This window comes from Rhinolophus hipposideros, assembly GCF_964194185.1.
Source record: "Rhinolophus hipposideros genome assembly, chromosome: 24".
Classification (NCBI taxonomy): domain Eukaryota; kingdom Metazoa; phylum Chordata; class Mammalia; order Chiroptera; family Rhinolophidae; genus Rhinolophus; species Rhinolophus hipposideros.
This window is the reverse complement of record NC_138070.1, coordinates 26,849,690-26,874,387: the sequence shown is the minus strand read 5'-3', so window position 1 is coordinate 26,874,387 and position 24,698 is coordinate 26,849,690. Positions and strand designations below refer to the sequence as shown.

Genomic DNA, 24,698 nt, shown 5'->3' with positions numbered 1-24,698 from the left:
ATAATTCTTTTTTCAATGTTTTGTAAAATTCACCTGTAAAGCCATGTGGTCCAGGGATTTTGTTTGTTGGGAGATTGTTGATTACTGATTCAATTTCCCTGGTGGTAATCAGTCTATTCAGGTTTTCTGTTTCTTCTTGAGTTAGCCTTGGATTTAGGTTGTATGCTTCTAGAAAATTGTCTATTTCTTCCAGATTGTCAAATTGTTGGCATATACTTGCTTATAGTAATTTCTTATTTTTATTTTTTTTTGTATTTCTATGGTGTCTGTTGTCACTTCTCCTCTTTCATTTCTGATTTTATTAATTTGGGTCCTCTCTCTCTTTTTCTTGATGAGTCTGGCTAAAGGTTTGTCAATTTTTGTTTATCTTCTCTAAAAACCAACTCTTGGATTCATTGATTTTTTGTATTGTTTTTCTGATTTCTATTTCTTCCCCCTCCCCCCGCCCCGATCTTTATTATCACCTTCCCTGTACTCCCTTTGGGCTTATTTTGCTGTTCTTTATCCAGGTCCCTTAAGTGTGAAGATAAACTGTTGGTTAGTGATTTTTCTTGTTTTTTTTAGGTAGGCCTGCAATGCTATGAATTTCCCTCTTAAGACTGCTTTTGCTGCATCACACAGATTTTTGCGTCGTTTTGTTTTCATTTTCATTTGTCTCAAGATATCTTTTGATTTCTTCCTTGATCTCATGGTTGACCCATTCATTATTTAGTAACATGTTATTCAGCCTCCATGACTTTGTGTGTCTTGCAGTTTTTGTCCTGTAGTTGATTTCTAATTTCATAGCACTGTGGGTCAGAGAAGAAAATTGGTATGATTTCAATTTTCTTAAATTTATCAAGATTTGTTTTGTGGCCTAAAATGTGGTCTATTTTGGAAAATGTTCCATGTGCATTTGAGAAGAACATGTATTCTGCAGCTTTGACGTGAAACGCTCTGAAAATATCGATTAAATCCAACTGGTCCAATGTTGATTTTCTGTTTGGAAGATCTGTCCCTTGTTGTCAGAGGTGTGTTGAAGTCCCCTACTATGATAATGTTACTGTTGGATCTCTGTCTTTATGTCCATCAATATCTATTTTATATATTTAGGTCTCCTATGTTGGGTGCTAGATGTTTACTACGGTTATGTGCTCTTGTCGGATCGATCCCTTTATTATAATATAGTGCCCATCTTTTCTTTTAATATATTCTTCATTTTAAAGTCTATTTTGTCAGATATAAGTATTGCAACTCCAGCTTTTTTCTCATTTCCATTTGCATGAAATATCTTACTCCAACCCTTCACTTTCAGCCCATGTGTGTCTTTTGATCTGAAGTGAATCTCTTGTATACAGCATATACAAGGACTCGCTTTCTTATCCACTCAGCCACCCTATGTCTTTTGATTGGAGCATTTAATCCATTTACATTTGAAGTGATTATTGATCGGTACATAGTTATTGCCATTTTTTTTGTAGTTCGATTGTCTTCATCTTTCTTCCATTTACAGAAGCCCTTTTAATATTTCCTGCAATGCTGGCTTGCCGGTTATATATTCCTTCAGCTTATTCTTTTCTGGGAAGCTCTTTATCTCCCCTTCAATTTTAAATGATAACCTTGCTGGATAAAGCATCTAGGTTGTAGGCCTTTGTTTTCCATCACTTTGCGTGTCTCCTGCCACTCTCTCCTGGCCTGCAATGTTTCTATAGAAAAGTCATATGATAGTCTTATAGGAGTTCCCTTGTATGTAACCCTCTGTCTTTCTCTTGCTACTTTTAGGATTCTATTTTTGTCTTTAACCTTTGCCATTTTAACTATAATGTGTCTTGGTGTGGACCTGTTTGGGTTTATCCTGGTTGGAACCCTCTGCACTTCCTGGGCTTTTAAGTCGGTTTCCTTCACCAGGTTAGGGAAGTTTTCAGACATTATTACTTCCAATATGTTCTCGATCCCTTGCTACCTCTCTTCGCCTTCTGGTATTCCTATAATGTGCATGTTGTTGCACTTGATGTTACCCCAGAGGTCTCTTAAAATATTTTCATTGTTTTTTATCCTTTTTTTTTTCCATTTGGTTGTTGTTCCATTTGGGTGATCTTTGCTAACTTGTCTTCTAAATCGCTGATTCAATCCTCTGCTTCATCTAACCTGCTGGTAATTCCATCAAGTGTGTTCTTTATGTCAGTTATTGTATTCTTTAGTTCTAAGTGGTTGTTCATTATGATTACTCTATCTTTATGTGATCACTAAGCTCCTTAAACATTCTTATCATCAGTGTTCTGAACTCTGTCTCTGATAGGTTGGCTACCTTTATTTCATTTGGTTCCAATTCTGGAGGTTTCTTCTGTTCTTTTATTTGGGACATGTTTCTTTGTTTCCCCATTCTGGCTGACTCTCTGTGTTTGCTTCGATGTATTAGGTAGATCCCCTAGAGTTCTTAGTTCTTGCTGGGTTATCTTATGTAGTATGTGTCCTTTATATTTTACTTGCTCCACTTCCTTATTCTCCGGCGCGTTTGTTCCAAAGGTGACTCTTGTGTTGTGTATATTGTCCTGTTAAAGTTGATCTTTAATTGCTTATGGCTTGTCAGTGTGTGATATTGACTCCTAGGCTGACAAGTTGTGAGATTTGGCTCTGTCCTCAGTGGATGTTCTGCTGCGTGAGGGTTGACCGCTCAAATGAGGCTTGACCCCTATGAGCTCTTGTCCCTGTAGGGAATTCCCTCTGGAATTTAGGTCAAACTCAGTAATACTCTGGTTTGCTTTAGAGTTGGCCTCTGTGTGTGTTGAATCTTGTGCCTCTTGATCTGGGCCCTTCAAGTAATCAGTGTACAAGTCTCTTAGCTGTTCTGTGTGATGAGCAGAGAGTCCTTTGATGGGTTGTAGTTGTTCAATTTGTGGTAAGTTCTGGAGGAGAATTCAAGAAGACCACCTCGCTGCCTCCATTCCAGTTTCTCCTACAGTAGACGAAGGAAAATAAATTTCCCTGATTTCTCCCTCTCATCTTTTTTGCATTAGCTTCATTTATTTCAATTACCCATATGCTGTAATCACCCAACACATTGTTCCTGTTATTACCACAAACAATCAGTTTTTAAAATGTAGTAAAATACACATAACATAAAATTTACCATCTTAACCATTTTTAAGTTTATAGTTCAGTGGCATCATTCACATTGTTGTGCAACAATCCCTAGAAATCTATTCTTCTTATAAAACTGAGAGTCTATACCCATTAAATAATAACTCCCCATTCTATCCTCCCCCAACCCCTCACAACCACCATTATTCTTTCTGTCTTTATGATTTTGACCTCATACAAGTAAAATCTCATAGTATTTGTCTTTTTGTGACTGGTTTATTTCACTTAGCATACTGTCCTCAAAATTCAAAAATGCTGTAGCTTGTTGCAGAATTTCCTTTCATTTTTAAGGCTGGATAATGTTCATTCCATTTTATGTGTATATCACATTTCACCTATTCATTATTCTGTTGATGGACACTTGGATTGCTTCTGCATTTTAGCTGTTGTTAATAATGCTGTTAGGAATATGGGGATACAAATATCTCTTTGAGACCCTGCTTTCAATTATTTGGGGTATACATCCATAAGTATAACTTCTGGATCCTATGGTAATTCTATTTTTAGTTTTCCAAGGGATTGTCATACTGTTTTCCATGGCAGATGTATAATTCTACATTCCTACAAATTATGCACAAGGGTTCTGATTTTTCCACGTCCTCCTCAACACTTGTTGATTTCTTTGCTGTTTTTTAAATAGTAGCCATCCTAGTGGGTGTGAAGCCGTTATCATTATAGTTTTAATTTGAATTCTGCTAATGATTAGTATGTTGGACATTTTTTCATGTGTTTATTGGCTATTTGCATATCTTCTTTGGAAAAATATCTATTTGGGTTCTTTGTCCACTTTTAAATCAGGTTGTTTGTTATTTTGTTGTTGTTGAGTTTTAGGATTTCTCTATATAGTTTGGATATTACTTGTCACATATAGAATATGAAAACATTTTCTTCCACTTTGTGGGATGACTTTTTACTCTGTTGGTGCCATCTTTTGATGTACATTTAAAAATTTTTTCATGAAGTTATATTTGTCTTTTTGTTGTTGCTGTTACCTGTTCCTTTGGTGTCATATCTAAAAAATTATTGCCAAAGCCAATGTTGTTTCTTCTTGTTTTACTTTAAGATTTTTGTTTTTTTACATCTTATATGTAGGCCCTTGATCCATTTTGAGTGATTTTTTGTATATGGTATTAACTAAAGATCCAACTTCATTATTTTGCATATGGATATTCAGTTTTCCCAGGAACATTTGTTGAAAAGACTATCCTTTCCCTTATTGAATGACATTGACAGCCCTGTGAAAAATCATTTTGTCATGTATACAAGAGATTATTTCTGGGCTCTCTATTCTAGTTCATTGGTTCATGTCTATTTTTATGCCAATATCACACATTTTGATTAATGTAGCTTTGAAGTAAATTTTGAAATACAGAAGTGTGAGTTATCTAGGTTTGTTCTTTTCCAACATTGTTTTGGCTATTAAGAGTCTTTGAGATTTCATACATTTTAGAATAGATTTTTCAATTTCTGCAAAACATGTCATTAAGATTTTCATAGAGATTGCATTGAATCTGTTTTGAACAGTATTGAAATTTTAACAATATTATTATTTTTCAATCCATGAACATAGGATATCTTTCCATTTATTTGTATCTTTGATTTTTTTCATCTATGTCTTATAATTTCCTTTTTTTATTTATTAAATTTATTGCCAGTGACGTTGGTTAATACAATTATATAGGTTTTAAGTGTACATTTCCATAATACATCAGATATATGTTGCATTGTACTGTAGTTTTCATTGTACAAAATTTTCACCTCATTTGGTGAAGTTAATATCAACGTATTTTGTTCTTTTTGATGCTATTGTAAAAGGAACTGTTTTTGTAATTTTCTTTTCAGATTGTTTATTGTTTCTGAATAGAAATACAATTTATTTTCGCATGTTGACTTTGTATCTCGCTACTTTGATGAATTAATTTATTAGCTCTAACAGGTTATTTCCAGCTGTTCCCTTTATGAACAATGCTGAAATAAACATACTGTACACATCTCCTTGTGTACATTTATAAGAGTCTCTTTGGTATACGTATCAGTGAGTAGAATTATTGAGTTGTAGGATATGTGTAGCTTCACTTTTACTGGGTATTGCATTGCCCAATAGGTCTCAAAAGAAGTTGATTAATTTATGCTTTACTGGCACTATTTAATTTTTTTTTAAACTACTAAACTTCCACTGAAAGAAAGTAAAATAAAATGAGAAGGCAGGACAAATGGTGTGATATAAGAAAGTTGACTTACAAGGAGGAAAAATATGTCTGTCCCTAAAAGTAGAGTTACTAATAAAAGAGCAGAGAGCAAACAAGTTAATTAATCCACCTCAGCCCTGCATCACCTATCCCAAACTGCCAACCCCACACCACCAATACACATACAAGCATTCCTTTGAATGTAACCTGTGTCTCCGGTCTAATTCAAGTTGCTACCCCAAACTCCCGAGCCTCCTAAGTCATGCATACCTTATCATCTGGGGGAGGGATTACATAGTCTTATATATTTGTTTGTTTTTTATCTTTGTTTATTTTCTGTCAACTAAATGGAAGTTCAATGTCCTTCAGTGGAATTTTAAAAATAGTGTTTTGTTACTGCTCTATCCATACATCCTAGAACAGTGTTTAGCATATAGTAAGTGCCGAATAAAAATGTATTTAATAGAGAAAAAATAAAATAATGTTTCTTCAACAATATCCAACATGGTGCTTATTAGTCAAATGTTTGCTGGAGAGAATTATATAAGTAAGGACTAATTCATAAAATTCTGCTATCTCCTAAATAAAGACTAATTCATGAAATTCTATTGTCTCTGATCCTATGTGTGTGCTAGAGACTCATCTGCATAATGTAATAATCCATGCAAGAGGGTTTAGTGACTGGTGTGCCTTTAAATTTGTAATACTGAAGTGGGGTGCAAGCATCATGGTGAAGGACAAGGCATTTAAGTTCTACTTAGCTCCCTTCCTCTTTCTATACCACTTCCCTAAGGTCTTAATTCCAGAAATACTTCTAAATCCAAATTATGGGGACACGCGAGTTCTGTCTGATTGACTTGAGGATCTTAGAAAAGATGGCTAGAGACTCATTAGACCTTATCCTTTAGCAAAGAGAAACCAAATGGGATTATATCTATTTTAGACCTAATTTCTCAGTGAGATATTTGAGCTACCACAATTTCCTCAAGATTTAGGATTCTTCAATAATAACTACTACAAAAACTTAGGTGATTAAGCTAAAGTTCCTTATAGAAACTAATCCATCAACCTGCTAATTGATCAAATTCAATATCTCATAAAGAGGAAAAAGGAAATATTTTGTCCCATATTTGGGATTTTTCAGAAAGGCAAAATACACACAGTGGTAAGTGTAATATTTAATTAATCCCCCAAGTCTCAGGAAATAATTTTGTTTCCATGTTAAGTGTGTGCCTATCTTTGTATGTCTGCACAGTGAGTATGTGTGATTGTGTCTGTATGTGTGGCATGTGTGTCTGCAATATGTGTGTGTGTATAAATATTCACTCATTTATACATTCAACCAATAAGTGCCTATGATCTGCCTAATATCTTTTCAGGTGTGGAGATCGAGCCTTGAATTTATGTGGACACAGCATTTCTTGTTCACTTATATTAGTGCTATTGTCATCATAATAAATTGTCCTTGTAATTACTCTTATTTTCCTTTAACTATCTTAAAGAAGACAATCATAGACCTTTCTTGACTCAGACCAAAATATTGTTGCAGAAAATGAAATTACGGAAAAGCACTTAGAATGTAATCTACAGTTGTGAGTTCCAAGTTTAGTTTCTTATGGCTTTGGAAAAGCATGGCTTTTTTGCAGCCTCCATACGACTTACTGCTGTTGGTATAAGAAAATGTTATGTCACTGAGGGAAATAGGACCTATACAGTGTGAACTGAGGGTCACTGGGGAAAGATTCACGTTCAAAGGTATTTCAACTCATAAGGTTGAACTTCATGTTAAGATTTCTTCTTCCAGAGTTTCATTTTTTTAAGTTTATCACTGCCCCTTTAACAATAAATGTAGTTCAGATTGAGATTTTAAGTGGCTGTAAATTGGTATCTTAATATGATGTGCTTATTAAAATATTTCCAAGAGACAGCTCACTGGGTACGGGGGTTGACAGGAAGAGGGCACTGCACTGTACGAGATCCATTTGGCCAAAGGCTGACCCAGGCAGGGGAGTGGAAGGGGCAATGAAAGAGAGGAGGGGATGGGATGAGAAAAGTATGCTCTGATGCAAAACAAGTCTTCTTAGCTCTATGGGGATCTTATTTCTTGAATTTTATAATTATGATCCCACGAACAAGATGGTAAACATTATAATTGAATTGGGTGCATTTACAATTATCATATTTTACTAACAGCATCAGAAGGTACCATATGTTAAGCAGCGAATGAAGAAAATTCATTGTCTTTTAAGTCCTCATATTAAAGTGACTACAGATTGCTAGGTGAGAATTTATATTTTTGGAGTGTTTACAGATTATTGGATATGTATGACAGGCCAGTGTAAAAGTGCTTATTGTGTGCCAAATGAAAGAGACTCTGGAGGAGAGGATCGGGCTAATTAGAAATTAAATTTTATTTTTAAAATCAGAATGCCAATCTGTTGATTTATGAGGGTAGATGTGACTTCCAAGACAAGTGAAAACCAGGGTGTCTGCTCACTATAAGGTAGCAGCGTGGAAAGCAGAATGATCTGGGCCTGGAAGAACAGGCCTTGGAGTCCCACAGCATGGGTGCGACTCTGACTCAGCCATGGTCCAGCTTGTGACCTGGGCACATTTCCTTGTGTCTGTAAATCTCAGCTGCTGTATTTGCTTTATATTCCTGTAAAATGGAGTGAATAACCCTTACCCTATATGGTTACTATGATATTACTGTGTAAAGAGAATAACACAATATTCTGTCAATACAGGTTAGACACTCAGTAAATGGCAGTTTCTATCATTACTTTTGTAAGTCAAATAGATGATGACATCAGTCTCTCGACAGCCTGATATGCCCATCAGACTGACAAGGTCCTTTTCCCCTGAAACAGTGTTTGCATAGAAACTTAATAATGTTTAATGAGGTCATAAGTAGTGGATTTCTATCTTTAAATTTTGGCACTCCTCTAATTAGTGCACCTGGTTTAATTTTTGGTATTGAGCTTTAAAGAATTGTGGAAAGTTTATAGCAACAGCCAGAGAAAAATTAGATTTTGCTTTGCTAGGAAGCCCCAGACAATGCCAGTATATTGGTATGCTGCCCAGATTTCACAATCTATTCTCAGCTTCCTACTCCCAGAAAGTACAGCTTGCCATTGCCCCAATTTAATTGGAATCATAGAGATATTTTAATGCTAACTGAATTTACAGGAAATTCATAAATTAATCTAAATGCCAGTGTATTAATATTTATTGGGAGATGAATACAGAAATCTTTCCAGGAACTAGAGTGTTAAAGTATTTTATTAAGGGGATTTCCCCCTGCCCCTTTGAAACATATGTACTTTGCTAGAGAGAATGGCATATGAGCAATAGGAAGTTGATAGTCAAGAGAAATGTTTCGTACGTTCCTCTAAAGAGAGGAATAGAGGAACCTTCTTGTACCAAAAAAAAAAAAAAAAAAAAAAAGAGAAAAGATTTTGTTGGGTCCTTTATAATCAACAGTCATTACACTTATATGCCTCAGAATCTATTGCCACAATAAGCTGTATAGCAAACCATCTCATGACTCAGTGGATTACTACAGTAAGTATTTATTTAACTCACACCTTGGTGGCTCAGCTGAGAAGTTCTGATCTTCCATAGCTGAGTTCACCCTTATGTCTGGCAGGCAATTGTTGGTGAGCTGCAGTAACAAAGGTGGTGACTGAGCCACCCATTTCTCATCTCCAGCAGCACAGATGGGATATGCTCTCAGAGTGGTGTTGAAGGGGAAGAACTGGCCCCAAAGTGCATGCCCATTTCAACGTCTGCTTAATATTTGCAAAGCCCATTGGTCAAGGCAAATCGTCTGGCCAAGCACAGAGCTTAAGTGTGGGAGGACAGGAAATGTTACTTAGCAATGGCAATGGACATAGGGAGGGTAAAGAATTCGGGCATTAATGCAATGTACAGATCACTCTGATTAGGTTCTAACTGCTGCACACTTACCACTGACCTCAATTCTATGATGTGTATTCATTCTTTTGAAGTTTCACTGCTAACTTCTTAATGCTATTTTGACCGGTGATCTCTGTTTCTTTTCAATATAACTTTTTTTTTTCTGATTACCACAGGCTTATTGCAGAAAATTTACAAAAAATAAAAAAAATATCATCACCTTGTGATAATCACTATTAGCTTTTTCACATGAATCTTTTCAGATTATTGTGTGTGTGTTTTAATTAAATGTGTTATATGCTCTCCGTAAAAACTGAAAAAAAAAAACAACAAACAGAACTGTACTCTCAAGAAAACAACATTTATCCATAATTCTAACTCTAGCAAATAACCAGTGTTGGCGTTTTATTCCATTTCTGTCTGGTATTTTCCTCTTTAAATATATATGTATATATTTTTAATATATTTGCATATATTATACTGCATGTATAATTTGTAACTTTTTTTCTTAAAAATGTTACATCAATAGTATTTTCCATTTAAAATTTTTCAAAATATTGATTTCAACGATTATATCTAATTATTAGAATATACTACAATATATTTAACTTCTAAACTATTATATATTAGGTTGTAGCCCATCATTAGTTTCACCATTCAGCAAATTTTTTGAAGCTCCTACGTAGTGCAAGGCCCTGTTCTTAGCAATGAGTATAAAATAATGAATATGACAGTCATGATTTCTGTGCTAACCTTGAATTAGGTTGTGATTGCTACTTTATGTTTATATCTTTGTTCACATCTCTAATTACTTTGGGGATAAATTCCCCAAAGCAGCAATATTAATGGATACAAACATTTTTACTTTTCTTTATACATACTGCTTAATTGCATTCTTTTTTTAAATTAAAATTTATTGGGGTGACAATTGTTACTAAAATTAACCCTAACATAGGTTTCAGGTATACAATTCTGTAAAACATTATCTATATATCGCATTGTGTGTGCACCACCCAGAGTCAGTTCTCCTTCCATCACTATATATTTGATCCCCTTTACTATCTTCTACAAATCCCCCTCCCCTCTTACCCTCTGGTAACCATTAAAAACTGTTGTCTGTGTCTATGAGTTTTTGTTTCTTTATTTATTTGTTTTGTTCCTTTGTTGTTTTCATTTTTGTTTCCCACATATCAGTGAAATTAATTGTATTCTTAAAGGACTATATCAATTTCGGTATGTGTATGGGAATGAGTGTCCATTAATCTCCTTGGGCCTAACATTGTACACCTAATTTTGAAAAGTAACTTCTTGTTTTGATTTCATATTTTTGATTAAATGTTTAACACATTTTCACATGTTTATACTCCTCCTTTATTTTCTCTTACCTGTTTCAATGACTTCCTCATTGATTGATATGGGCTTTTCATATGTTAAGGGTTTTAAGCCTTTTATGCCATATATGTTGCAAATACCGTGTTTCCCCAAAAATGAGACCTACATGGACCATCAGTACTAATGCGTCTTTTGGAGCAAAAGTTAATATAAGACCCGGTCTTAGTAAAAGACTGGGTCTTTAATATAATATAATATAATATAATATAATATAATATAATATAAACATAATATATACCAAGTCTTATATTAATTTTTGCTCCAAAAGACGCATTAGAGCTGATGGCCTGGTGAAGTCTTATTTTTGAGGAAACACAGTATGTATTTTATCCCTTTATTATTTGTTGTTTATGTTTTTGACATGTAGAAGTTTAAAACTAATCTAGTCAAGTATATTGATTGCTTCCTTTCAGATATCTCCCAGTTTTAACCATGGAAGTTTTGACTTATAGAGGATTGAGCAATTATTCATTTATATATTTTTTCCAATTTATTTCTTTCCTAATGAAAGTCTTTAATTCATCTAGATTTTACTTTGATGGTTAGTTTTATAGGAAGGTCTGAATTGATTTCTTTTTTCTCATAAACCTAGCTTATTTTCCCAGCACTGTTTATTGAATAACTGACCTCTGCATCATTGATTTGTGAAACTTACTCTACCACATACTAACTAAGCTTATACATACCAGGGTGTGCTTGGAGGTTCTTTTTATTGGTAGACTTTAGTACTTGTTGGATATTCAGTGGCATTACACAGTTACTGCACACAGTAGGCTTTCAGAAAAATACAGAATCATAGAGATAGAAAAACATGGCTTTTGAGATTTAACAAAATCTGGGTTCAGATCCTGACTCTACAACCCACTGACTCTATAAAACTAATCAGGCCATTCAACCTTTCTTAACCTCAGCTTCCTTATCCATAGTTAAGGATAATAATACCTTCTTAATGTGTTGCCGTGTATGAAGAAAGTGCAATAATCCACGTGGAAGACCATTGTAAAATATAAAAGGAATTGCCAATGTTGATTTTTACAATTGGCATAGATATAACCTGGGTTCTGACTTCATTATGAAGTCCTATTGGACATGGCTGGTTTTGTACTCAGATAAATTCAGATAAAGAAAGGTAAAAAAGAAAAATGACATCATAAAAATGGCGTGAGGTGAGCCTCCTGAAATGTACCCTGGAATTTACAACTAATTGAACAACTATAATTCCACAAAGGACTCCCTGCACAGCAGACAGGCAAGACTAAGTGGCACACTACTGAAATCATCTAAAGGTGGGCCAATTGCACGAGCATGGGGAGGAGGGAAAGGAGAAATGTGGAGACGGGGCTGCGCAGACACAGGAGGCAGACCTAGATCAGTGCTCTGAGCTCGATGCATTATGGAACTACTGCAGTTGTGGGAGAGGGAAGAACTCAGACTGCTAGGGCTCTGCTTATGGCCTAAAGGACTGAGGGAACAGCATATAACAAGGCTGAACTCAACGCTCAAAGCAGAGACCTCAAAGCAAGGACTGAAGGAAGAAGGCTGAAAACAATGGTTTAAGCCCTCAGTGCCAAGCAGAGAATGGAAGCCCTAGGCACTGAGCCTAGCCACCCCTCCCTACCCTCTATAGCTCTCCTGCCCCCACCTGCCCAGTGCTAGAAGCAAACCTATCAGTGTCAGATCAAAAGAACAGAATATTTTCAGTTCTGAGAACTATGGTCTGCAAACATGGACTCACATCCCAACTAGTTATGGCAAAGGAGAGGGAGCTGTGGAAGCAGGACTGGCTGTGGTGGTGGCAGCCGCAATTCCTCTGGGCCACCTTTCACAACCCACCCATCCCCTATCCCCACCTATCTGGGCAGATTCCTACAGGAGTAAACAGAACTGCTGAAACACAAGGGCTTTAAATCTGGTTCAGGAAGAGCTTTGGAACTTCAGAAGCTCTCTACATCCCCCCATGGAGGCAGCACCCTATGATCCAGGTGAACAGTTCACAGGAAAGAAGTCTGCCTTCCAGGGAATCTCCCCATTGTATGAGAATCCACGATAGTGCAGAGAAAACATAACACTACAGTGTGAGAGAGAATAAAAGGGTTGCAGTCAGAGAGAAAACAAAACATTCTAACAACACCTACTGGAAAACAAAAGAAAGACCTCTTTCTATCAAACTGTTGCAGAACTCACTCCTGTAGATATCTATGAAGAAATAAGTCATTAATAGCCATGAATAACCAAGGTACTAAGACAGCTCAGAAAGAAAGTGAAAAGTCTCCAGAAAATGTACTTAAACACATGGAAATATGTGACTTATGTGACAGAGAATTCAAGATTGCAGTTCTGAAAAACACTCAGTGAGATGCAAGAAAACATAGATAGGCAGTTTAACAAAGTCAGAAACACAATCAAAGAACAAAATGAACATTTTACCAAAGAAATTGAAATTTTAAAAAAGAGCAAATAGAATTTCTGGAGATTAAGAAATCAATAAAATAAATGAAGACTGAAATAGGCAACTTACGTAGTAGAGTTGACCAGATGGAGGAAGGAATCAGTGACATGGAAGATAGAAATCTGGAAATGACATGGATGGAAGAAGAAAGGACTTGAGACTTAAAAGAAATGAAAGAACTCTACAAGAACTGTCTGATTCCATCAGAAACAGCGATATAAGAATAATGCGCATATCAGAAGGAGAAGAAAGAGAGAAGGGAACAGAGAGTATATGCAAACAAATAGTCAATAAGAACTTCCCAAACTTGTGGAAAGAACTGGATCCTCGAATCCAAGAAGCAAATACAACACCTAATTACCTCAACCCCAACAGGACTTCTCCAAGGCACATTGTATTGAAGCTGTCAAATATTAATGACAAAGAAAGAATCCTCAAGGAGCCAGAGAAAAGAAGACGGTAACCTACAAAGGAAAGCACATTAGAATACCATCAGCTTTTTCAGCAGAAACTCTACAAGCCAGAAAGAGTGGAATCAAATATTCAAACTATCGAACTAGAGAAATTATGAGCCAAGAATAATATATCCAGCAAAGATATCCTTTAGATATGAAGGAAGAATAAAGACCTTTCCAGACATACAGAAGCTGAGGAAATTTTCTAACACACGACCTGCGCTACAAGAAATACTGATGGAGGGGATTTGACCAGCGTAATTAGAAATAATTTGTGACAACCAAAACATAAAATGGGGGAGAGTAAAGGCCTGAACCAGAATATGGGAATGGAGAAAGTAGGCATGCTGAAGAAAATGGAATACTTTAAATATGAAACTCTCTTTTACATAAACTTAATGGTAACCACTCAAAAAAAATCCAGAACTGAAATATATAATGTAATAAAAGAAGAAACAGAGGGAAAAGTCATAGAATACCACAATACAGAAATAAAAGAGAACAACAAAAAAGGCAAAGAAACAATGGAGACACAGTCTTACCAGAAAACCAAAGCTAGAATGTTAGGAAATCCTCACATAGCAATAATCACCCTAAATGTAAATGGACTGAACTCACTAATAAAAAGGCACAGAGTAGCAGATTGGATAAAAATACTAAACCCAACTATATGCTGACTCCAAGAGACACATCTTAGTCATACGGACAAACATAGCCTCCAAGTGAAAGGGTGGATATTGACATTCCAAGCAAATGGTACCCAGAGAAAAATCAGGTGTAGCCATACTGATATCACATGAAAAAGAGTTCAAGATAAAAAAGGTAACAAGAAACAAAGATGGACATTTCATAATGATAAAGGGGACTATACAACAAGAAGACATAACAGTCATCAGTATTTATGCCCCCAATCAGGGAGCACCGAAATACACCAAGCAACTACTAACAGAACTAAAGGGAGAAATTGACCAAAACACAATTATACTAGGGGACCTAAATACATCATTGACAGCTATGGATAGATCATCCAAACAGAAAATAAATAAAGAAATACCAGCCCTAAATGACACATTAGATGAAATGGACATAATTGACATATATAGAGCACTTAACCCAGAACATCAGACTGTACATTTTTTTCTAGTGTACATGGAATATTCTCAAGGATAGGTCACATATTGGGACATAAAACTAGCCTCAGAAAATTTTTTTTTAATTTTTTAATTTTTTAATTTTTTTTAAAATTAAAGTTTACTGGGGTGCCATATTCTCTGATCACAAGGCTTTGAAATTGGATCTCAACTGCAAAAAGAAAGCAGGAAAAAATGCAAATATGTGGATATTAAAAAATACCTTTAAAGAATGACTGGGTCAAAGAAGAAATGAGAGGAGAGATCGAATGATAAACAAAAAGAAATGAGAATGAAAATACATCCTACCAAAATTTGGGAGAGGCAGTGAAAGCAGTTTTAAGAGGGAAATTCATATCATTACAGGCCTATCTCAAGAAACAAGAAAAATCCCAGCTAAATAACGTCATGTTACACCTTAAAAAACTAGAAAGAGAAGAACAAATGAAACCCAAGGTCCTCAGAAGAAAGGAAATAATAAAAATCAGAGCAGACCTAAATAAAATAGAAAACAAAAGCACAATAGAAAAAAACTTAATTGACAAAGAGCTGGTTCTTTGAAAAGATTAACAAAATTGACAAACCCTTGACTAGGCTCACTAAGATAAAAAAAGGGAAGACACTAATAAATGAAATCAGAAATGAAAGGGGAAGTTATCACAGACGCCACAGAAAAAGAAAGGATCATCCAAGAATACTGTGAAGGACTACATGCCACCAAATTCAATAACTTGGGAAAGACAGATAAGTTCTTAGAAACATATATCCTTCCTAGGCTGAATCATGAAAACTGGAAACTCTAAACAGACTGATGAACAGTAAGGAAATAGAATCAGTCATCTGAAACCTACCCAAAAGCAACAGTCTGGAATCAGATGGCTTCACTAGTGAATTCTACCAAACCTTCAAAGAGGATATAATACTACTCAAACTCTTCCAAAAAATTGAAGAAGACACCATACTCCCTAACTCATTTTAGGAGATCAACATTACCCAGATACCAAAACCTGGTAGGGATAACACAAAAAAAGAAAATTACAGACCAATATCACTGATGAATACACATGCAAAAATCCTTAACAAAATTCTACCAAATTGAATGCAACAATGCATTAAAAAGATTATTCATCTAGACTAAGTGGGGTTCATCCCAGGGTCACAAGGATGGTTCAACATATCCAAATCCATCAATGTGATACACCACATAAACAAAATAAAGGTCAAAAATCATATGATTATATCAGTTGATGCAGAAAAAGCATTTCACAAGATACAACATCCATTTATGATTAAAAAATTTAATAAAATAGGTATAGAAGGAAAATATCTTAACATAATAAAGGCCATATATGACAAACCCTCAGCTAATATCATAATTAACAGTGAAAAACTGAAGGCCTTTGCTCTACGTTCAGGAACATGACAGGGTATCCTGTATCATCTCTACGTTTCAACACAGTGTTGGAACTCCTAGCCAGAACAATCAGGCAAGAGTAAGAAATAAAAGGCATCCAAATTGAGAATGAAGAAGTTAAATTGTCACTCTTTACAGATGACATGATGCTTTATATAGAAAACCCTAAAGACTCCACCAAAAAGCTATTAGAAACAATCAACAAATACTGTAAAGTTGCTGGCTACAAAATCAATGTACAAAAGTCCATTGCATTCCTATATACTAACAATAAAATCTCAGAAAAAGAAATAAAAAAAACAAAAACAAAAAGCAATTCCTTTTGCAACTGAAACACAAAGAATAAAATACCTAGGAATAAACTTGACCAAGGATGTGAAAGACCTATATTATGAAAACTATAAGACATATTTAAGACAAATTGAAAAAGACACAAAAATGGAAAGACATTCTGTGTTCATGGATTGGAACAATCAACATATTTAAAATGACCATCTTACTCAAAGCAATATACAGATTTAATGCAATCCCCATCAAACTCCCAACGGCATTTTTTAAAGAAATAGAACAAAACATCATCAGATTTCTATGGAACCACAAAAGACCCCGAATAGCCAAAGCAATCCTAAGGAAAAAGAACAATGCTGGAGATAACGTACTCCCTAACTTCAGCTTGTACTACAGGGCAACAATAATCAAAACAGCATGGTATTGGCAGAAAAACAGAGACATAGGCCAATGGAATAGAATTGAGAATGCAGAAATAAACTCACATAAATATGGACAGTTAAAATTTGACAAAGAAGCCAAAAACATACAATGGAGAAAAGACAGCCTCTTCAATCAATGGTGCTGAGAAAATTGGAAAGCCACGTGCAACAGAATGAAACTGGACTGCTATCTGTCACAGTGTACCAAAATTAATTTAAAATGGATCAAAGACTTAAGCATAAGATCTGAAACAATAAACTGCATAGAAGAAAACATAGGTACTAAACTTATGGACCTTGGGTTCTAAGAGGATTTTATGAATTTGACTCCAAAGTCAAAGGAATTAAAAGCTAAAATAAATGAATAGGGCTATATCAAACTCAAAAGCTTCTGCAGATCAAAAGAAACCATCAACAAAATAAAGTGGCAACCAACTGAATGGGAGAAAATTTTTGGAAACAACACCTCCAATAAGGGGCTAGTATCCAAAATATATAAGGAACTTATGTAACTCAACAATAAAAAAACAAACAACACAATTGAAAAATGGACAGAGGACCTGAAGAGACATTTCTCCAAAGAGGACATACAAATGGCAAATAGACATATGAAAAAATGCTCAACATCACTGATCATCAAAGAAATGCAAATAAAAACCACAATGAGATATCACCTTATCCCTGTCAGAATGGCTATCATCAACAAGACAAATAGTAACAAGTGTTGGAGAGGCTGTGGAAAAAAAAGGAACCCTCATACACCGTTGGTGGGAATTCAGATTGGTGCAGCCGTTATGGCAGGCAGTGTGGAGGTTCCTCAGAAAATTAAGAATAGAATTACGATATGACCCAGAAATCCCTCTCCTGGGTATCTACCCAAAAAATCAGAAAACATTTATACATAAATACACGTGTGCTCCAATGTTCATTGCAGCTTTGTTTACGGTGGCCAAAACGTGGACACAAGTAAAATGTCCTTCGATAGATGAATGGATAAAGAAGTTGTGGTATATATACACAATGGAATACTATTTGGAGATAAGAAAAGATGAGATAGTACCATTTGTGACAACATGGAAGGAACTTGAGATTGTAATGCTAAGCAAAATAAGTCAGATAGAAAAAGTAGAGAACCACATGGTTTCACTGATATGTGATATATAAAACTGAAAACAACAAAAGAGCAAGAGAAACAAATGAAGAAACAAAAACTCATAGACACAGACAATAGTTTAGTGGTTACCAGAGGGTCAGAGGGGAGAGGGGCTCTAGAAGAGGATAAACAGGGTCTAATATATGGTGATGGAAAGAGAACTGACTCTGGGTGATGAACACACAATATGAGATATAGATAATGTATCACAAAATTGTACAACTGAAATCTATGTGACTTTACTAACAATTGTCACCCCAATAAATTTTAATTATAAAAAAAAGAAAGGAAAAGGCCAGCCAGAACGCTGCTCTATTATGCTATAAAAATAAGTCCTAAACCATTTCCTGAAGTGTGTTTTCCATTTTTGTTCTGTATAACTGGAAATCAATATTGTAATACAAAGCAGGATGGGTATTAATTAATGAGGTTAAGTGTAAATGCCATTAGAAATGTAAGAGAGTCAGTAAAGCAGTTAATGGGAACTCTATACAAAGTGACTTAAATAGTAACAAGAAGAGACTATAAACACACAAGCCTAGCCTTGAGAAAATATTTCACTATGAAGAAAGAAGGGAGTTGGCAAAGTGACTTCCCCTCAAAACCTGTGAACTCAGCATTAACTAGATACAGAAGAATACACAGCAAAATGCTGCTTCTCAACCAAAACAATTACCCAAATGTTTAAACTGGAGTTAATAGGTTTGGAGAATCAAGAAGAAACAAGGGTCACTTACATTTTCCTGCATATCTAGCTTGAGAAAGAAAGAGTGCCATCCACGATCCAGAATGCTCTTTAAGGTGCAATCTTAAAAAAATAAAGTAAAATAAAAACCAAACAAAAAACACTGATCTGCTTGATGGAGATACTATTGCTACCATAATTTGCAAGAGTCCCCTCACAGCTCCCTAAAGATTTAATCCATGGGTAAAGTCAAAAGGAGCAATCTCATCTATAGTCTCAAGTTTGAATCTGTTTAATTATTAATAAAAAAACAAACAAACAACAAGCAAAAACAACTACTATTCACTCACCACAGCAGGCTTATGGTAAATATTTAATCCATGAGTGTTGAATTGAATTAAATATATTATAAAATCTCTAGATTCATTTACAGTACTACTTATTGAGGCTTGACTCTATGTGGTGACCCTTCTAGGCATAATAGGGATATGGAAATAAAGCAGACTTACAGTTTTGCCCCAAGGATCTGAAGCTTAGTAAAAAAGATTTTATATATAGTAAAAAAGATTTTATATATAAATATATACACACATATACACATACATGTGTGTATATATATACAATATGTATGTATATGTGTGTGTGTATATATATATACCTAAGTATAATATAAGATGAAAAGTTACAGATGGTATAAACATGATGTACAGAGTATTGTATGCATTCAGTGGAAGGAACAATATGCATGTATGGGGAAAGCATGGAGACTTTATAGTGGAACGTCTTTGTCATAAAATGAGAGGGGGGGCATTTGTAATAGAAAATACAACATAAGCAATGTTGTGGCAGCACAAAGGTGAAGAGGTTGTAAAGGAGAAACTGAAAAGATAAAATAAAATGTTAGTTTGTGACAGACCAGTGAATATCATGAATATCAAATAACTGAGCTAGGATCTTAAAACACTAGGAGAAATTCCAATCTGGAAACAGTAGGCGTCAAGTAGATTCTGATCCGTCTCTCCCTTGGCTTGTGTACTCTTTGAGTGTGCCTACTGTGTCTTATGTCTTTGTGCCTAGCACAGTGCTTGACCAAGTGTAGAGGCTCAATAAATTAGTGTCATGTTGAATTTAACTGCCAACCCAGAGCAAGTATCAGCTGCCACACAATGTGTGTCCATCATGCAACAACGACCAAAAAGAGAGTATAGAATAGTGGATAGACTACGAGAGTGAGGTCACAGATTTGCCATTATCTGAGTGACCATTGGTAAGTCAAATAACCTCTTCACCTTTCAATAGTCCAATCGACAAAACCAGGAGGTTGAATAAACATTCCTTTTTGTGCTGGTAATTCGATGATTTATGAGATCAGTACTTATTGCCATTGAATCACTAGTTCATGTATGCACAATAATCTTTGTGTTTCCAGAATAAAGATATAGTTACGGCAAGGCCCATATATATGAAAGGCGAGATTAGGGCCCTGCTCCCCTATAAGAAGAATTCCCTTTGTAGATCATGTCGGTGCCCGAGTGCCAGTTGCAGAGGTTGCTTCAGCAGTGGTGATATTGAACTCCCTCTCGTCTGATTCCAAAGCCTAAACCCCTTGTACGGCATCATAGTGTGTGAATCAAATGCTCTGGGGGGTTCACAAAGCACTTAACTTCCCAACCACAATATAATGGCAAAGCCAGTCAACCTTGTATTTGTTTTTACTTCAGAGGGGCCTTTATTGGGCCATTTGGGCCCAGAAGGAATAGAAATGGAAATGGGAAGACTGCTAATCATCTTCAGCTTAGGTCAGAGGGAAGAAATTTAGAAGCTCAGAGGAAAGCAATCCTGAGCAGGAAATGTAGTCAAGACCCATATTGTGTGTGTGTGTGTGTGTGTGTGTGTGTGTGTGTGTGTGTGTATATATATATATATATATATATATATATATGTAAGTTGTGTGGCTTATCCACACAACTGTCACCAACCCAGCCACAGCATTCTAGAGCCTATGGCTTCTTTGGAAGGGGAGGTTTCTCACACAGCTCAACACTTCAGAGTGAAGCCTTGGGCAGCGCTCAGGAAAAACCATCTGTGGCATCAAGGACACACCTTAATCAGGGCCTGTTTTGACTGATTAGTGCCCTAATGGCAGCCAGCTGTTCCCCTAACAAGTCAGGCAGAGCTCTGCTTAGGTCATGTGCACAACATGTACTACTGCTGGCGGGCCAGGGAAGCCCCACTTCCACACCCACAAAAAACACAGGTTTTGATTGGAGCACCTGGGATCCCTGCTTCTTGCAGGGGGTGAAGATAGTTCAGTAACAGACTCACCATTTTAGCTCTCCAGTGAGTGCCCACATCTTAAAGCCAATTGAGATCATCAAACTGTCCTGTTAAAGAGAAAGGTGATTAGGAAGGGTGTAGCAGAACAGTAAGCCAAATAGATCCAGTCTGCAATTAGTAACAGTTACTAAGAAAATTACCTAAGTCACCAAAGGTGACGGCAAAACTGAGCATCTGAGTTCACTGGGTATCTGGGGTAGCCCATCTTGGTTCTATGTCTATGGAGCAGCAGTGGGGTACAACCTTGCTGCCATCTAGATGACTTCATTCTGCTCTTTCTCTGGGGATAAATGAAAGCACCCTCAGACTATAAGCTTTTTGGAACTGATTACCTTGTAGGCCTAGGTCAGTCAGGGTATTGATGCACATCAAAGTGGTCTGCATGCGATGTTTATCTGCATCCTACACAAAATACTGCCATCCAATTAGTAAGGCAAACTCGTGACAGTGAGTGATGGTGCCTGGCTTTTCCTCCCACACAACACACCATTTATTTCTTTTAATTAGAATTAGACTTTAACTGAAGTCTGCTTTCCAAATTTTTATGGATATGTAATCCAATTTTATATATGGCAAACAGAGCTAAAAAACATGTATATTTCTTATCAAATAACAAAGTTTAGACGTGACATTATGCTAACATGTATGATCAATGACGCCAAGGTGTACTTATTTGCAAAGTGAATCAGCCACAAAGACTGTGTTTGAAAAGGAAAAGGTATACATACATAGAAAGAGAGAACTCAAACTCTGAATACCTTAATTTAGATAGAATTAATATGTTTTCATGTCTATAGGAATCACTATGTCCATTTTTTTACCTATTCCAAGAAGAAATTTATTAGAAAAAAATAAATTTTTCTCAAGTAGCTTTATTTTTGTCATACATTCCACATGTGTAAGATGAAATAAGAGGTAGAGGGCCGGCCCGGTGGCTCAGGTGGTTGGAGCTTCGTTCTCCTAACTCCGAAGTCTGCCGGTTCGATTCCCACATGGGCCAGTGGGCTCTCAACCACAAGGTTGGCAGTTCAACTCCTCCGAATCCCGCAAGGAATGGTGGGCTCGGCCCCCTGCAACTAAGATTGAACACAGCACCTTGACCTGAGTTGCCTCCGGGATGACTCAGTTGGTTGGAGCTCATCCTCTCAACCATAAGGTTGCCGGTTCGACTCCCGCAAGGGATGGTGGGCTGCGCCCCCTAAAACTAGCAATGGCAAGTGGACCTGGAGCTGAGCTGCGCCCTCCACAACTAAGACTGAAAGGACAACAACTTGACTTGGAAAAAAAGTCCTGGAAGTACATGTTGTACCCCAATAAAGTCCTGTTCCCCAATAAAATCTTTAAAAAAAAGATTTAAAAAAAAAGAGGTAGAAGATGATACAGTGGGACAGCTAAAGTGCCTCTCAGAATGTTTATGAAATAATATTAATTTTAAAAACAGCCGAACAAAAGTGACAAGTAGACTATAACTGTAAATATATGAAAATAGTTATGCGTACGTGAAACATGTAATGGTTACGATAACTATTTTCATATGGTGGGACTATGAGGATCTTTAATAGCACCTTTAATGTTTTTATGCTTTTCATTTAATAAAAATGAAAGTGAAACAAATCCCTGAGCCATTCTCTTTGATCTCTATCCAAATTATATAATGATTCCATTACCTGTTTCCATCACCTCTGTTCGGCTGCTCTCCACTCTTCTCCCTCAGATCAGAGGTTCTGCATGAGAGTAGATAGCGCAGACCACGTTGTTGGTTGGGTGCAGGCAACGTAGTATTAGGGAGCCAAATTAGAAAGTGGGTGGACGGAGAAGTCAAAGGAAGTTGTGCTCCTTCTCTGAATTAGTGTCATTGGACAGTTATCATCTTCATCTCATTTTGGGAGTCGGACTTTTTAACCCCTTAGCTGGGTATTAAAGGATATCACACAGAAGCAGTGCTCAACACAGTGCTCAGCACATGCTAAGCCCTTGAATTTTAGCTTCTTTCCTCATTAGCTTCTACCTAAGTCACCATCCTTACTGTGCAGGGCCCACCATATAGCAGTCAAAGAACTGTAAAGTGTTAGAACCAGAAGGAACCTTAGATGCCACCCATAGAGTTCATCCATCTTAAGAAAGAAACATAGAACCAGCAAAGAGAATGTGCCGGAAGCCTGGGATTGCGAGAAAGGCACCCTCAGGCTCTTTCTGAGAAGTCAGGCTAGTGATGACTCTTACAGCATGGTAACACCCTTCCGTGAGCAGATCAAATGTGCTGGGGACAGAGGAAGCATCAAGAAAAGGGTGGGGCTCACTCTTTTCATTTCTTTATGCTCACACCAAGCCACCAACTAGAAGGACAAAAACTGAGATTAAATTTACCGAGGCTGAAATTACCAAAGCGAAAACTCAGTTATATTCTCAGTGCTTTCCCTATGTCTACCAGCTGTAGGTTACACGTAGACCTCTCTCTTCCCAAGAGTCGCATCCCAAGAAAACACTCCAGCATAGCTGAAGAGGAGAAAAAATATGGAAAGTTTGTTTTTGCTGTACCCCTTGAACTGGTGGGGAGACTGCATAAATAGACATTCATGCATATGTGGAATACAGGTGTGCTTGCTCTGTTACCAGGCCAGGTTGCAGTGCCCTTTCAGAAGGATAGTATTTTAAGAAGCTGTATGGCTCACATACCTGCAGACAATATAAAGACTCTTTTGTCAAGACAAGGACAATGTCTGATTAAGGCCAGAATAGGGAGGGCCCTTCTCCAAAAGCCTGCAGCTCTGCAAGGCAAAATCTGTACGTTCCCCTCCAGTGCAATGTGGTTAGTATGTCCCTTCTTTCCCAGACCAAGAGGGCACTCTTTTGAAAATAGAAACACCTACTTAGCTAACCACCTTTACCACATATTCTTGAGAAAAAGAAGATTCCTTCAGACCACACTAGTCTTTTACATCTTCCTTCCCCACACTTGAAGGAGCTCCAAGTGCTCCAATTGCTTTCAGTAATTTGTGTGGTTTTCATATTGGCCTCTCCAGAGATGTATAGTCAGACAATAGCACTTGGCAACTCTGTTGTCTTCTTCCCTTGCATGATGATGTTATTTTATATTTCTTAGCCCCACTTCTTCCTAAATGCTCTTATTGGAGACTGACAGAAGCCTGAAATGATACGTTGGTTTCCTTAGGAAGTCAATGCCTCTTCAGACTATTGCAGAGTGATACCAGAATCATCACTTTCCAAAACTGAATTTTTTAAATGTCTGATATATAATATTAAGAGAAAAAAAAAAACAGAATTCAAAGTAGTACGTAAAGTACAATTGCTAAGATGAGTATGTATGTACACAGTTACAGGAAAATTATAGGCACAAACAAGAACCGTTGTTTTGGGATGGTGGGATTTTTTTTTTGTCTCCCTGTGTTATCGTTAATCAATATTCTCATTTAAAAAAAAAATTCCAAAACACCTTTTAGGATCAGCTGTCCCTAAGTTAACTCATCTAATGGTATGAGTAATAGCATAGTCTTATTGCCAAATGACTATCTCTAGAATTACAAACATATGATCTTTTTTCCCTGATTAATCAAATTTCTATCCAAAGTCAATGGAGGAAGAACAGAGAAAAGGGGAACTATTAAATCACAAAAATCCAGCTAAATCTGCCAGCAATTATGAGTTATTCAAAAGCAGGAGTTACTCCAGGGCTTAATTCAAACTTTCAAAGCTCCACTAATTACCATTGTCTATCTTGGATGAAG

General features: G+C 36.4%; 1 long non-coding RNA gene across 1 annotated transcript in view; it reads right to left on the bottom strand.

Annotated features, from left to right (window-relative positions):
* Positions 1–24,698, bottom strand: part of LOC308492596 — a 144,363-nt gene that overhangs the window by 36,539 nt on the left and 83,126 nt on the right. The window contains exons 3-4 of the long non-coding RNA XR_013992535.1: positions 20,941–20,999; positions 18,668–18,738 (exon numbers count right to left, since the gene is read on the bottom strand). This is a non-coding gene — a long non-coding RNA (uncharacterized lncRNA). The remainder of the gene's footprint in view (positions 1–18,667; positions 18,739–20,940; positions 21,000–24,698) is intronic.